This window comes from Spinacia oleracea, chromosome 5 (assembly GCF_020520425.1).
Source record: "Spinacia oleracea cultivar Varoflay chromosome 5, BTI_SOV_V1, whole genome shotgun sequence".
NCBI classification, from domain to species: Eukaryota; Viridiplantae; Streptophyta; class Magnoliopsida; order Caryophyllales; family Amaranthaceae; genus Spinacia; species Spinacia oleracea.
The window spans coordinates 16,857,529-16,870,875 of NC_079491.1; positions in this window are offsets into that span (position 1 = coordinate 16,857,529).

Here is a 13,347-nt window from a genome sequence, read left to right on the forward strand (position 1 = left end):
AATATTCTAATTGGGTGGAACTTTTTGAAACTTATTGTCATGCTTGCAATATCCTTGATCACATAGATCCCAAAACTCCAAAACCTGACATATTCGAGGCCCTGTGGAAGCGTCTCGACTCAATTGTGAAAAAGTGGATCTATGGGACTATCTCGACCGATCTCCTGCAAACAGTTCTTTATCAAGGTGCTACTGCACAAGAGAGTTGGTCACTTGGAACAGGATTAAGGCCCTTTTTCAGGATAATAAACATACACTGGCGGTATATCTTGAAAATCAGTTTAATTCTTTACACTTAAATCATTTTACTGACATTACTGCGTATTGTCAACAGTTGAAAAACTTGGCATATCAACTTGCTAATGCATGTTGATCAAGATGTGTCCGAACAAAAGTTGGTGTTACGTATGGTTGCAGGTCTTGTTAGTACATGCTATGATCAACTTGCCATGATGATACAACAATCAAATCCCTTACCTACGTTTGAAGAGGCGAGATCTCGACCTTTTCTTGAGGAGGAAAGGAAAGCTAATGATCTAACAACGGCAGGCCAACTTTTTCTGGCCCCTCGTGACAACCCACCACCACCACCACCACATCAGCCACCGTAGGCGTCGCATGGCCGTGGTAATGGTGGGGGTGGGTGAGGCAAGGTCGTGGTAATAGGGGTAGAACAAGGCCAGGGTCGTGGCAAAGGACGTGGCAAAAGCAACAACAACAACAAAGGAGGAACTAATGGGCAACAACACAATCAAAACCAACAAAGCCTAGCCCAATCCGGAAGCCATGTTCAGCAACATGTGCAACAACAGGCCCTAGTTTGGGCCCCACAATAATGGGTAGCTCCTCAATGGGCTACAACACCTTTTCCATACCCACAAGCTCAGTATAGAGGCCGGTGTTGTACATCAGCAACAATATACGGCCCAACCTTGTGGCCCACCTGCCTCCCAACAAGGTGGGCCACAAGGTTCTTTTGGGCCATATATAAGTTTTGGGCCATGTTCAGCTTGCTGGGTACCAATGTCAAACGCACGTTACTATTTCAAGCTGTCACATTGCAGCAATCATCGACCCAACATTTTTAGACCCCGCCTCACCGGGCCAGCGACGTGTCACCTTTGACCCAAAGACATTTGGTATATCCTGCAACTATCACGGCCCACACCTAGTCTAGCCCCTTGCGCTACACTCCTCTGCCTTTGCGCGGAGCTACCCCAATCACTCTGACCCGACCTCCCCCTTCCTCACCATAAATGCAAACTCGTTCACGTCATGGGATTTTTAAATCAAATTCTAAGTATGTTCTTATTGTCCGTAACACCCTAATAATTCCTTGTTTTTATAAAATCATTTTCCAACTTAAAATAAAGGAATTACTAAAGCATTACCGCCACCGTGATAACGGTTAAGGCTATTACCAGAATTACGCAGCGGAAATTAATGTCAACGAACTTTTAAAAACATAATTAATGAAGTATCGAGTCCTCCTACAATTTGGAACCATAATGGCCCAAAACATAAATAGTTCAAACATTTCAAACATAATTAAAGTATTATTAAATAGTTTAAAATACGAAAACATGCAACTCTCTCGATCATCCCAAGCCACATGATTCCGATCTACCAACCTGCTATATTATTCTACTCCCCATCAATGCAAGTGCAAATGATAGATCATCATAGGGTCATTAAGGCAAAGGCCATGACCAAAACACACAAAGCACGTAGTCAGCAAAAGCTGAGTACTTACAAGAATAGAGTGAACTGAAACTAAAACATGCATCACTCACTAAGTACTAATCAACATGCAAAAGCCATATAATGATTAACAAACAAATCATGAATACAAGACTCGACTCTTGACTCACAATTTAATTAGAATAAGCTTCGAACGGGCCAAAAGAATATTCCATAAAGGAAAGAGGTGATGGGAGCCAACCATACACCAAATAATAAATAATAAATTCGGGCCATACCGAGTGTCGGGCCATACCGACGGAATTCTTGCGCATATTATAAATGAAACAACGTCTTGTATCATTAGTAGGAGTACGAGCTTTCCGGCAAGACTCCCCCCATTGTTCATACTCAAGGTATATACGTTCCAAGAGTTTTGAAGCTTGTTCTGGTTGCACTTTACGTTTATTAATATTTTATTAAAGGTGAACTCAAGACTCAACAACGTACATTCATTCAATTAATAAACACAACCAAAACAATCTTATTTTAAATGCTTTAGGACTTGTGATCAACAAGGCAAGACACTTGTGAAATTACTACCATGTTCCTCCTCACCAAAGTGAGACTCCACATCATGCACATTAACATGAGGGTTGTGCCCTTGCACGACAAATCCTAATTCATTTCATACATAATATTCCCAACTGAACCCTACATGTGCGGTGGCTTACGTGAGCTAACCCTTCACATGTGGTAAAATAAATAGTACAACGAGGTACGAATAATTGGCTCAAAGTATGCTAGACATCCCGTACAATAGCATACAAATAAATAATCCATCCCTTGCATGTGAAACAAACTATACATGCATAAATATTGAACAACATGATTGACAATGAAATCCATACTCATAATAATTCCAACATGCTTGTTCAATAATTAATCCAATAAATCCAACATCACAAATCACATGCTCGTTCACCAAAATAAACATGATTCCACATAATATAATTCACATCAACAACAATCATGTAATGTCCCTTGACAAAAGTGTGGTCGCCCTAGACTTGTACGTACCTTGAATACCTAAGCGTAGGGGCCACTTTGCAATAACGAGCACTCAACTAGAAATCACCTCCTATCATCAAAACAATGAAACTTAAATTATTTCCATGTTCATTAAATTTCCAGCAACTTTATAAAATTTAAAACCTCCTTTAAACTTTAGAATTCAATCATTTTTCGATAATATAAACGTCTCAATTTGTAAAACCAATCCCTAGTACGAAAACATACTTTTTCCGCCTTTAAAATTAATAAAAATCAACACTTTAAACCTTGATTCAAATCTGAAAATATAATTGATTATCATAATTAAAATCATCACCTAATTATGCTAATCAATTGACTCATTAGGTCTAGGTTAAAACCCTAACATGAAAATCCCAATAAAACTAGTTTATCATCATAAAAATCAATTCTTTATTCAATAATCAAACCTGAAAATTCGTCCTTTAATAATTAAAACAAGCCTAATGAATCACAACACGCAAATCCTCAACCACGGTATTCATAACCGGTTCCCAGCATTTTAATTACTCAAAACAATATTAATATTATAATTTAAAATACGGAATTTAAATAGAATAGGAAAGGAAGAAGAGAATTATACCAATCCGGCCTATAGCACGGAACACCCATGAATTAGAGTGATTTGGAGAAAAGGAATTGAATTGCGAACACGAACAACACAAACACACACACACGCGTGTGTGCGCGCAAGGACGAAGGGACGCAGCAGCGCTTGCGCACGGGACAGGGCACACGACACGCTGGGGCGCGCACGCGAGAGGAGGGGCGAGAGAGCGGGGGTGTGCGCTGAGCACACGAGCAACAACAAGGCACAGCAGCAACGCAGGCACGAGGGCTCGCTGCGGGCGAGAGACGAGAGGCGAGAGGGAGTGTGGGCGCTGGCGCGCGAGGGGGCGAGTGAGGGAGTGTTGGGCGCTGGGCGCGACAGCACACGAGGGCACAAGGGAGAGCATCAGCGACGCAACAACACGAGGCTCGTGCTTGCAGGCCGAGTGAGCCGGACGAACAAAGGGAGAGAGAAAGAGGAGTGTTGAGCAAGAAATAGAGAAAAGGGTTTATGACAAAATAGGGGGTCATTTAATGATGAGGAGTCCTATTTATAGGCTCCTTATTGTTAATGGGCTAGGCTTAGGAAATTAGAATTAGGCTTAGGGGATTAAATGATTGGGCTAGCTTAGGACTTGAATTAAATTCTTTTGATGCTTTAATTCAAACAAGGACATGGGATTTAGTGCCTAGGCCTACCGGGGTGAATATTGTTAATTACATGTGGATTTTTACCCATAAAGAAAATGATAAAGGTGACCTTATAAGGAACAAAGGTCGACTTTTTTGTGATGGCGGGTCGCAGGAGGTTGGTGTTGATTGTGATGAGATTATTAGTCCGGTTGTTAAACCGACTACTATTCGCACATTGTTGAGTTTGGCCATGACTCGAAAATTTCCCATTCATCAACTTGATGTTAAAAATGCATTCCTTCATGGTAATTTTAAAAAAGACAGTTTATATGCATCAACCCCTAGGGTTTGTTGATCGACTAAACATGTTTGCTTACTTCATAAGGCATATATGGTCTCAAACAAGCACCTCGTGCTTGGTACCAAAGGTTTGCTAATTTTTTTTATTGCAGATGGGTTTTGAAATTGCCAGGAGCGATACCTCATTGTTCACGTTCAAACACGACGGCGACATGGATTATCTACTTCTCTATGTCGATGTCATTATTCTGGTCACTTCTTCAGATATTTTGCGAGACCGCATGATTACTCATTTGCAAACCGATTTTCCTACGTCTGATTTAGGACCACTTAATTATTTTGTGGGTATTGTTGTCACTCGTACTCCTTCTTTTATGCTTCTCTCATAACAGAAGTATGCACAGGAAATCTTAGAACGCGCATTTATGGGCACTTGTAAGCCTGCAGCTACTCATGTGGACACTCAGTCCAAATTGAGTGCAGAATCAGGTCCGAAAGTTCAGGATCCTACTAAGTACGGTAGCGTGGCAAGTTCTCTTCAGTACCTCACTTTTACTCGCCCTGATATAGATTACGCGGTACAACAAGTGTGTCTTTTTGTGCATGATCCCCAAGAGGCCCACTTTGATGCATTAATTAAAGCGCATTTTGTGATATGTTCAGGGCACCATTGACCATGGGTTACATTTATATCCTAATACTTCCTTGCAATTGATCACTTATACTGATGATGCAGATTGGGGTGGGTGCCCAGACACCCGCCGGTCAACTCCGGGTTATTGTTGTTTCCTAGGAGATAATTTAATTTCTTGGTCCTCCAAGCGTCAACATACATTGTCTAGATCTAGTGCAGAAGCAGAATATCGAGGCGTCGCAAATGTTGTTGTCGAGGCATGTTGGCTTCGTAATCTCTTACTGGAGCTACATTGTCCTCTCTGAAAGGCTACTATTGTTTATTGTGATAATGTTAGTGCAATCTACCTCAATCGCAATTACAACACCAACGGACTAAACACGTCGAGATAGATATTCATTTTGTTCGGGAGAAAGTTGCGTTGGGCCAAGTACGAATGCTTCATGTTCCTTCGATATATCAGTTTACAGACATATTCACGAAAGACCTCCCGCGACAATTATTTTTAGATTTTTGAAACAGTCTTAGCGTACGACCTCCTCCCGCTATGACCGCGGGGGTGTGATAGAGAATAGATTTCTCCTAGGATATTAATTGTACAATTCTAGTCACATTAGGTTTCCTAATATAATTAGGACTATTGTAACACTATAAATAAGATCAATGAAATACACTCGAATCGGGGGAGTTTTCACAAATCTAACACTTCCGTTTAACTATAGATAAAATAGATTTGTGAAATGATGCATTTAATTTTGGTTTTTTTGTGAAATGTTACCTCTTATTCCGTATTTAAATTTAACTACCTTTCAAATTTGGTTTGTTTGACTAACACTATTATTTGACGTTTGCCGTTAATGTTTTTGTAGGGGTTTACAGTTAAATACATAACATGATAGCGGATAACCCCAAAGCTAGGAAGCATGTATAAAGTACAAATCAAGCAATACTTACGTTTGTAGCGTGTTTTCCCTAGTTTCAACGAATCACGAACACGAACAAAAACTCCAGATGTCGTTCCTCTACTTGGTTCACCAACACGTTTAGATCCGTCTTGAGATAGATGGCTTAGAAGTCACTCAAGATTGTTTGCTTTAGGGAAGAACAATTCTAATGGAGGCACAAAGATGGTTTAGGGTTTCTCTTGCCTTAGGTTAGAATCTGATTTTTGCATTAGGTTAGGAAAACATGTAGATTAGGTTATTATAATAACCTATCTAGTAAGCCAAGCCAACCAGCCAAGCATAGAGCCCGACCGCCCAACAAGGCCCACTACTGCAACCTCGCACAAGCGCACATCACAGCACGTAGTGGGCGGGGCCTCGCTGTTGTTGTTGTTGTTGTTGTTGTTGTGGCTTCCCCACGCGTGCACAACCAAGGCAGCAAGGTCATGGGCCTTTGCTCCTTGCTCTTTGCTAGTGGGCTTTCCTTCGTGTTTGCTTCATTTAATTATCATTCGATAATTCATTTGTCGTTTCGTACTTGACGATCCATTGTCATACGATACGAATGTACGGGTAACCAAATTATTTGTTACGAATGTCGGGAAACTGGACACAAGTCTTATGAGTTTCCAAGAAAACTAGATGTCCATAACGGAGGAAATGAAGGTGGTTTTAACACTATTGAAGCAAAACATGCCAAGCATCATGATAAGGTACGCTAGAGTTTTGGGACAAAATACTTTGTAAGGAGGGTAGAATGTGATACTAACATACCAGTTTCGTTGTTTTAAGCACGTGGTCATGAGAGATAATCTTAAATTTTGAGGTACTAGTTTCGACGTTTCGTTGTTTTAAGCACGTTGTCATGAGAGCTAATCTTAAAGTTCGAGGTCGAACTTTGTTTTTAGGGGGAGTAGATGTAATACCTTGAATCTTGGGTACTTTATTATAAATTATTTTGGTATGAAATAAAGGTTTTAATGATGGCCAATTTCTTTTACAAAAACTCATCCCATTTAATACCAAGTACTTTTTTTTTACGCATAGCACACCCGGTTTACCGGAGTTAAGCTCCGACTACATCCGGATCGACCCGTGTCGCACACCTAGTTTATGGTGGGTGAGTCTCCCAACAAGAGTTTCTGCATACGGCGAGGCTCGAACCCGAGACCTCCCTTAAGCGACATCAAGCTGCTTACCACTTGAGCCAACTCTATGTTGGTAATACCAAGTACTTAGGATAATTGTTTTGTAAACATTGACTTATATTTTGCTTACCTTTTTTTTTTTTTTTTTTTTTTATAACGGAAATTACGTTTTGGAAATGACATTTATATTCTCTCCTTTTGATAATAGTTTAATGATAAAGTGGGTTGATCTAATGATCTTATTAGTTAGTGTTGAGCATCTCAAATTAGGAGTAAGGAAATTGCTTATTTGAGTATTAGCCGCATACTAACTTAGGATTTCATATTATTATGTAGACGGAGGTTACTTCGTGAACCCGCATTAAAACAACTAGCTAGTACGGAGTACTTGTATTCAAGGTAATTATCAATGTCCATCAATTTAACTCCCGTTAAAAATATAATTTTGAACTTGCCATGTGCCTACTATATAACAGTTAAATTACGTGATATTGGTATATTTGCGATAATGTGTAATTATGAAAGCTATTACTATGATTATTATCTTATGAAAACTTATTATTTGAATGATACTTTGTTATTGTGAGAATTGTGGTGGTTATGAGTTGTGACCATAGTAGGTGATACTAGAGAACCATTGATGCGGTGGGTGGTTATAGGAGCAAGCCTCGGCCTACAATCATCCTGGGTAAATCGTAGGTGGTTATAGGGGCAAGCCCCGACCTACATTAGCTGTTTAATATCGTAGGTGGTTGCAGGGGCCAGCCCCGGCCTACATGTGAGTAAAGTGGGTGGTTGCAGGGACTAATCCCGGCCTACTAAAGTTCGTTGTTCATGTCTTAGTTAATAGGTGGACTTGTGTGAGATTGGTTGATTTGTGTTTATTTTTATATTGTTTATGTGATATTTTATTATTTTAGTTAATTGAAAGTATCAAATTAGTCTTGTTCTTGTATATTTATTCTACTTGCTCATAAACGTTTTCAAAATAAAATTATTTATTTTACTGAATGAAATTGTAATTATTCAGTTTATCAGATTTTTGTGAGTTTGTCTCTCTTTTCTCTTTTCAATTATTTTTGCAGGTTGGTAAATGTACTTGGTTACGAATGAGGAGACGATTAGAATAACCACCTAGTCAAGAGACAATTTCTATTTCAGTTTAAGTTGAATTTTGTTATTTATTTTATGGAAATTAATTGGTTGTAGTATTTTATGGGCCACATTTTAGACCACTTAGTTAATTTTGAGTTTAATGGTTTTAAATTGTTTTGTTGCTAAATAAATGCAGCAGTGACACTCCCAAGGTTTGGACGATGATTTTATGAAATAAAAATAGGGTTTTTGATTATATAAAAGGTCCAAATTTTGGGGTGTTACAAATTGGTATTCAGAGCTTATAAAATGAATGAGTTGGATTAAGGTTAAAAAAAAAGGATAAAGATAGTTTTTATAAGGTTGTGAGAGTGGGGCACGAATAGGGTGTTATGTGATATTGTTTGTAGTACTTATTGTAAGTACTTTGTTTGCGCTCTTTTAATTTTTTTACGTATGTAACCTCAAGTAGTGCATTGAATCAGTTAAAGAGGACTCAATACGCGTTAACCACCCAACCCTCCCTACTTTAGTGGTGAGTACTACAAAGATCAAGAGGAAGATTATGTCGTAACGTTGCGCACGTGATTGATTTGTATGGTTACTTAATTACAATTGTGTTACTAGTTCTTGAATATGTGACATTGATAAGCTTTAATGATATTATTGATAATAATATAACTAAATGATAATTGATATAACTATTTAATGATATGATTGACAATTAGTACCAAATTCATGCGACAATATGTAAGTGTGTCAAGCTAGTATATAAATACATGGATATAGTTATGAATGACACACATGTAATCCATATAAATTTGAGATGGTGGTAACACCAGTTTATTGTGCAGGAATTTGTATGATAGATTACGTATACACTATATTCCGAAGGAGAAACGTAGAAATGGCTGAGACTCCAGAACAACTTGTTGCTAGGTTGAAGAACCTTGAACAGATTAATCAGACTATGGGCCATGGGTTGTTGTTGCAACAACACGTTCAAAACAGCAACAACAACAACAAAAACAACAACAATCATGCTGACAATGACCCGCAAGCTACTATGGCTAAGAAGTTAGCTGCATTGAAACCCCCACTATTCCTAGGTAAGGAAGATCCGTTGTTGGTTGAAAATTGGGTGCGTGATTTTGACAAGATCTGCACTGCTGCTGGTACACCTGATGCCCAAAAGGTGGATCAAGCAACTTTCTACTTACGCGAAAATGCTGACTTATGGTGGGAAAGACAGGTCCTGCACTAAGAAATCAAGAGAACTTTGACTGGGATGCTTTCAAGTTGGCAATTAAGGGACGTTTCTTTCCTGAACACATAAGAAGAAAGAAATACAATGAGTTCAGTAGGTTCAACCAAACTGGGGGCATGAGCGTGCAAGAATATGTTGAGAAGTTTAAAGAATATGCTAGGTTTTGTCCCAATGGGGTACCTGATGAGAGAGCTAAGGCTTCGAAATTTGAAGATGGACTGATTTTCAGAATCCAGAAGAAAGTAATAGCAGCTGGCGCAACAACGACATTCCAAGAAGCATATGATAGGGCTTGCAACACCGAAAGGGTCCTGAAACGTGAAGAAGAGGTGAAGAATAAGCACAAGAAGAGGGGCAATGTTGAAACCTCTAACCAACAAAGGTATGATAAGAAACCTCGCTATGGAGGAATCGTTAACGGTAGTGGTAGTGGTGAATACTTCAAGCAAGAGGATAGCTACAAGAACAACAACCACTATTATTCAGGTCAAGAACAAACACCCCAATAACCTTATATCAAGAGAGAACGCAATTGCAGGAAGTGTGACAAGAAGCATATTGGTTATGACTGTACGGGTAACCAAATTATTTGTTACGAATGTCGGGAAACTGGACACAAGTCTTATGAGTGCCCCAATCACCACTGAACCAACATACAATTGGTATATGCAGGACATTTTTATAGTTGATGCTTATGAGACTTATGATATCATGTATAATTCATGGTTTTCCTAATGCTTTAATTGTTATTTAATAAATATAGTCCATAAGAAATAAAAGATAACATAAAGATTTAGTTTTTTTAGACTTCATGTTCACATTTATTTATAAATTAATGTGCATGGGTAAACAACAATTAGTGGTTGGTTAAAATGGTAATGAGAGTTATTACCCAAAATCGAGGGAGTTCTACGTGGCACAATAAACTTTATTCGCAACGCCTTTTAGATACTCCATACTACGTACATTCTTTGTCCGTTCGAATCGTTCAAGTCGGGTGAAGTGATTTTGGGTCGGGTAATGAATACATATCAGTTTTAGGTCTACTTGTGAATGTTGTGATCTCTACACAAGCCCACACAACAAGGAATGGGCCTGTAAATCTGTAATGCCCCTCAAAAGTCAAAACTAATAGACTATACACGCAAATTTTTGGCTATGCCCGGGTACAGCCAAAGCTGGCTGTACCCCCATCCAAAACAATGTCGTTTTGTGTTGTTTAAAATGAACATTAATATACTGGTACAAAAATGAACATTTACTATTCCAGAAATGAACATTTATTTATTTATTTGGAATGAACATTTACTATTTTGGAAATGAACATTTATTTATTTATTTGGAAATAAACTACAAAAATGAACATTTATTATTTCGGAAATGAACATTTATTTATTTATTTGGAATGAACATTTATTATTTTGGAAATGAACATTTATTTATTTATTTGGAAATAAACAATATAGGCGCTTGTAAAAACATAAAAGACCAATGAAGTGAACAATTTCATTATGAACATTAACCATATATTTATTGTGAACAAACAAATAAACAAGAAAGAACAAATAATTCAACAAAAAAGAACAAACAATATAAAAAAGAACAAAAAATTCCAGAAAAAAGAACAAACAATACAACAATTATGAACAATTTTATGATGAATTTTAAAGCCAACATGAAAGAACAAACAATACAACAAGAAAGAACAAATACTAGTACAAAAATGAACATTTACTATTTCGGAAATGAACATTTATTTATTTATTTGGAATGAACATTTACTATTTTAGAAATAAATATTTATTTATTTATTTGGAAATAAACTACAAAAATGAACATTTACTATTTTGGAAATGAACATTTATTTATTTATTTGGAATGAACATTTACTATTTTGAAAATGTACATTTATTTATTTATTTGGAAATAAACAATATAGGCGCTTGTAAAAACATAAAAGACCAATGAAGTGAACAATTTCATTATGAACATTAACCATATATTTATTGTGAACAAACAAATAAACAAGAAAGAACAAATAATTCAACAAAAAAGAACAAACAATATAAAAAAGAACATAAAATTCCAGAAAAAGAACAAACAATACAACAATTATGAACAATTTTATTATTAATTTTAAAGCCAACATGAAAGAACAAACAATACAACAAGAAAGAACAAACAATAAAGCAGATAATTATCATGAACAAACAAATAAACAAGAAAGAACAAATAATTCAACAAAAAAGAACAAACAATATAAAAAAGAACATAAAATACCAGAAAAAAGAACAAACAATATAACAATTATGAACAATTCTATGATGAATTTTAAAGCCAACGTGAAAGAACAATACAACAATAAGTTTGATGAATGAAATTTAAAAACAACAAGAAAGAACAAATAGTACAACAAGAAAGAACAAACAATACAAAAAGAAAGAATAAAAGATTAATGAAGAGTTTAATTATGAACATTAACCATATGATTATTATAAACAAACAAATAAACAAGAAATAACAAACAATATAAAAAAGAACATAAATTTCCAGAAGAAAGAACAAAAAATACAACAATTATGAAAATTTGATGATGAATTTAAAAAACCACATGAAAGAACAAACAGTACAACAAGAAAGAACAAACAATACAACAAGAAAGAACAAACAATACAATAAGAATGAACAAACAGTACAATAAAAAAGAACAAACAATCGACAAGAATGAACAAACAATATGAGCGCGTCGTTTTGGGGTACAGCCAGAGCTGGCTGTACCCGGGTACAGCAGTTAGCAATTGGACTATACAATGGATTACTGTAAAGTATAAACCCGATAAAAGCCCCTATAATTTTGACAGTCGGTAACAGTAATTTCATACTCCGTATAACCGTTGTAGGGTTTGCCTTAATAATATCTTTTTGCAGAGGAAGTCCGAGACTCGGCGCAGCAGCACTAAGAAGCGGCGGAGGAAGATTACCGGCGCCGGAAAAAATGGTGAGCAACATGTTCTCTCTTTCTCGCTTATTCTCGATTCCAAACTTGCCTTATTCAATGCTTCTCGCAGAATGCCTTGAAATTGCGGCATTGCACTCCATTTCTAGGTGTTTACGTTTTCTTCAGTTGTGCTGCCTATTTGTTGCATTGAGATTTCTCGGAGAAATTGTAGCTCTTTTCTGAAATGATTAGCCGCTATTTGGCTTTTGTGATCAATTTTTTTAGCATCGTGCTCACCGTAGTTAATTATGCTTATACATTCGACTATGAGCTATGCGAGATATATTCCTTAGTTTTCTGTTGGTCCCGATTTAGTTGTTAAATTACTTGTTTAAATTAGCGTTTGTCATAATTTTTTTATCATTATATGTTGCGGTGCGCGTAGTCAATTGTGCTTATACATGAGATGAACTTCCTTTACGGCCCGTTTGGTACAAGGTAATAAAGGAATGAGAATGAAATTAGGTAATGGTTTACGGTACGTTTGGTACACGGTAATAAAGGAATGAGAATGAAATTAGGTAATGGTAATGGTAATGAAGGAATGGGCAAAAGATTTGGTAATAGTAATGTGTTTGTTTGGTATATGTTAATAAAGAATGGTAATGGACACGGAATTCCCATTCCTTGCATTTGGTATGCATTAATGGGCTAATGGCAATGCTCATTCTTCTAACTTTTTTACTGAATTGCTGTCAAATGAAAAATGTTTTGATACCTTCCCTTCTCAATATTTTAATTGGGAATTGGATTTTTCGTTAATATCACACTAAAATAATTTTCCTGTCAAACATTAAACTAAATAGCATACATTTTCTTTGAAAACCTGATCAACATTGCATTGGCGAGTCATTACCCACATTCACACTGATCAATGCTAGCCAAGCTATACAAAATTCTCTTGGGCATTTTATCAAACAACATATGTGCATCCAAAATCAAAACCCAAAAAATCTAGTAGAGCAGCAGCATCGATCACCAATACAATCGAAAATCAAACATCCCAC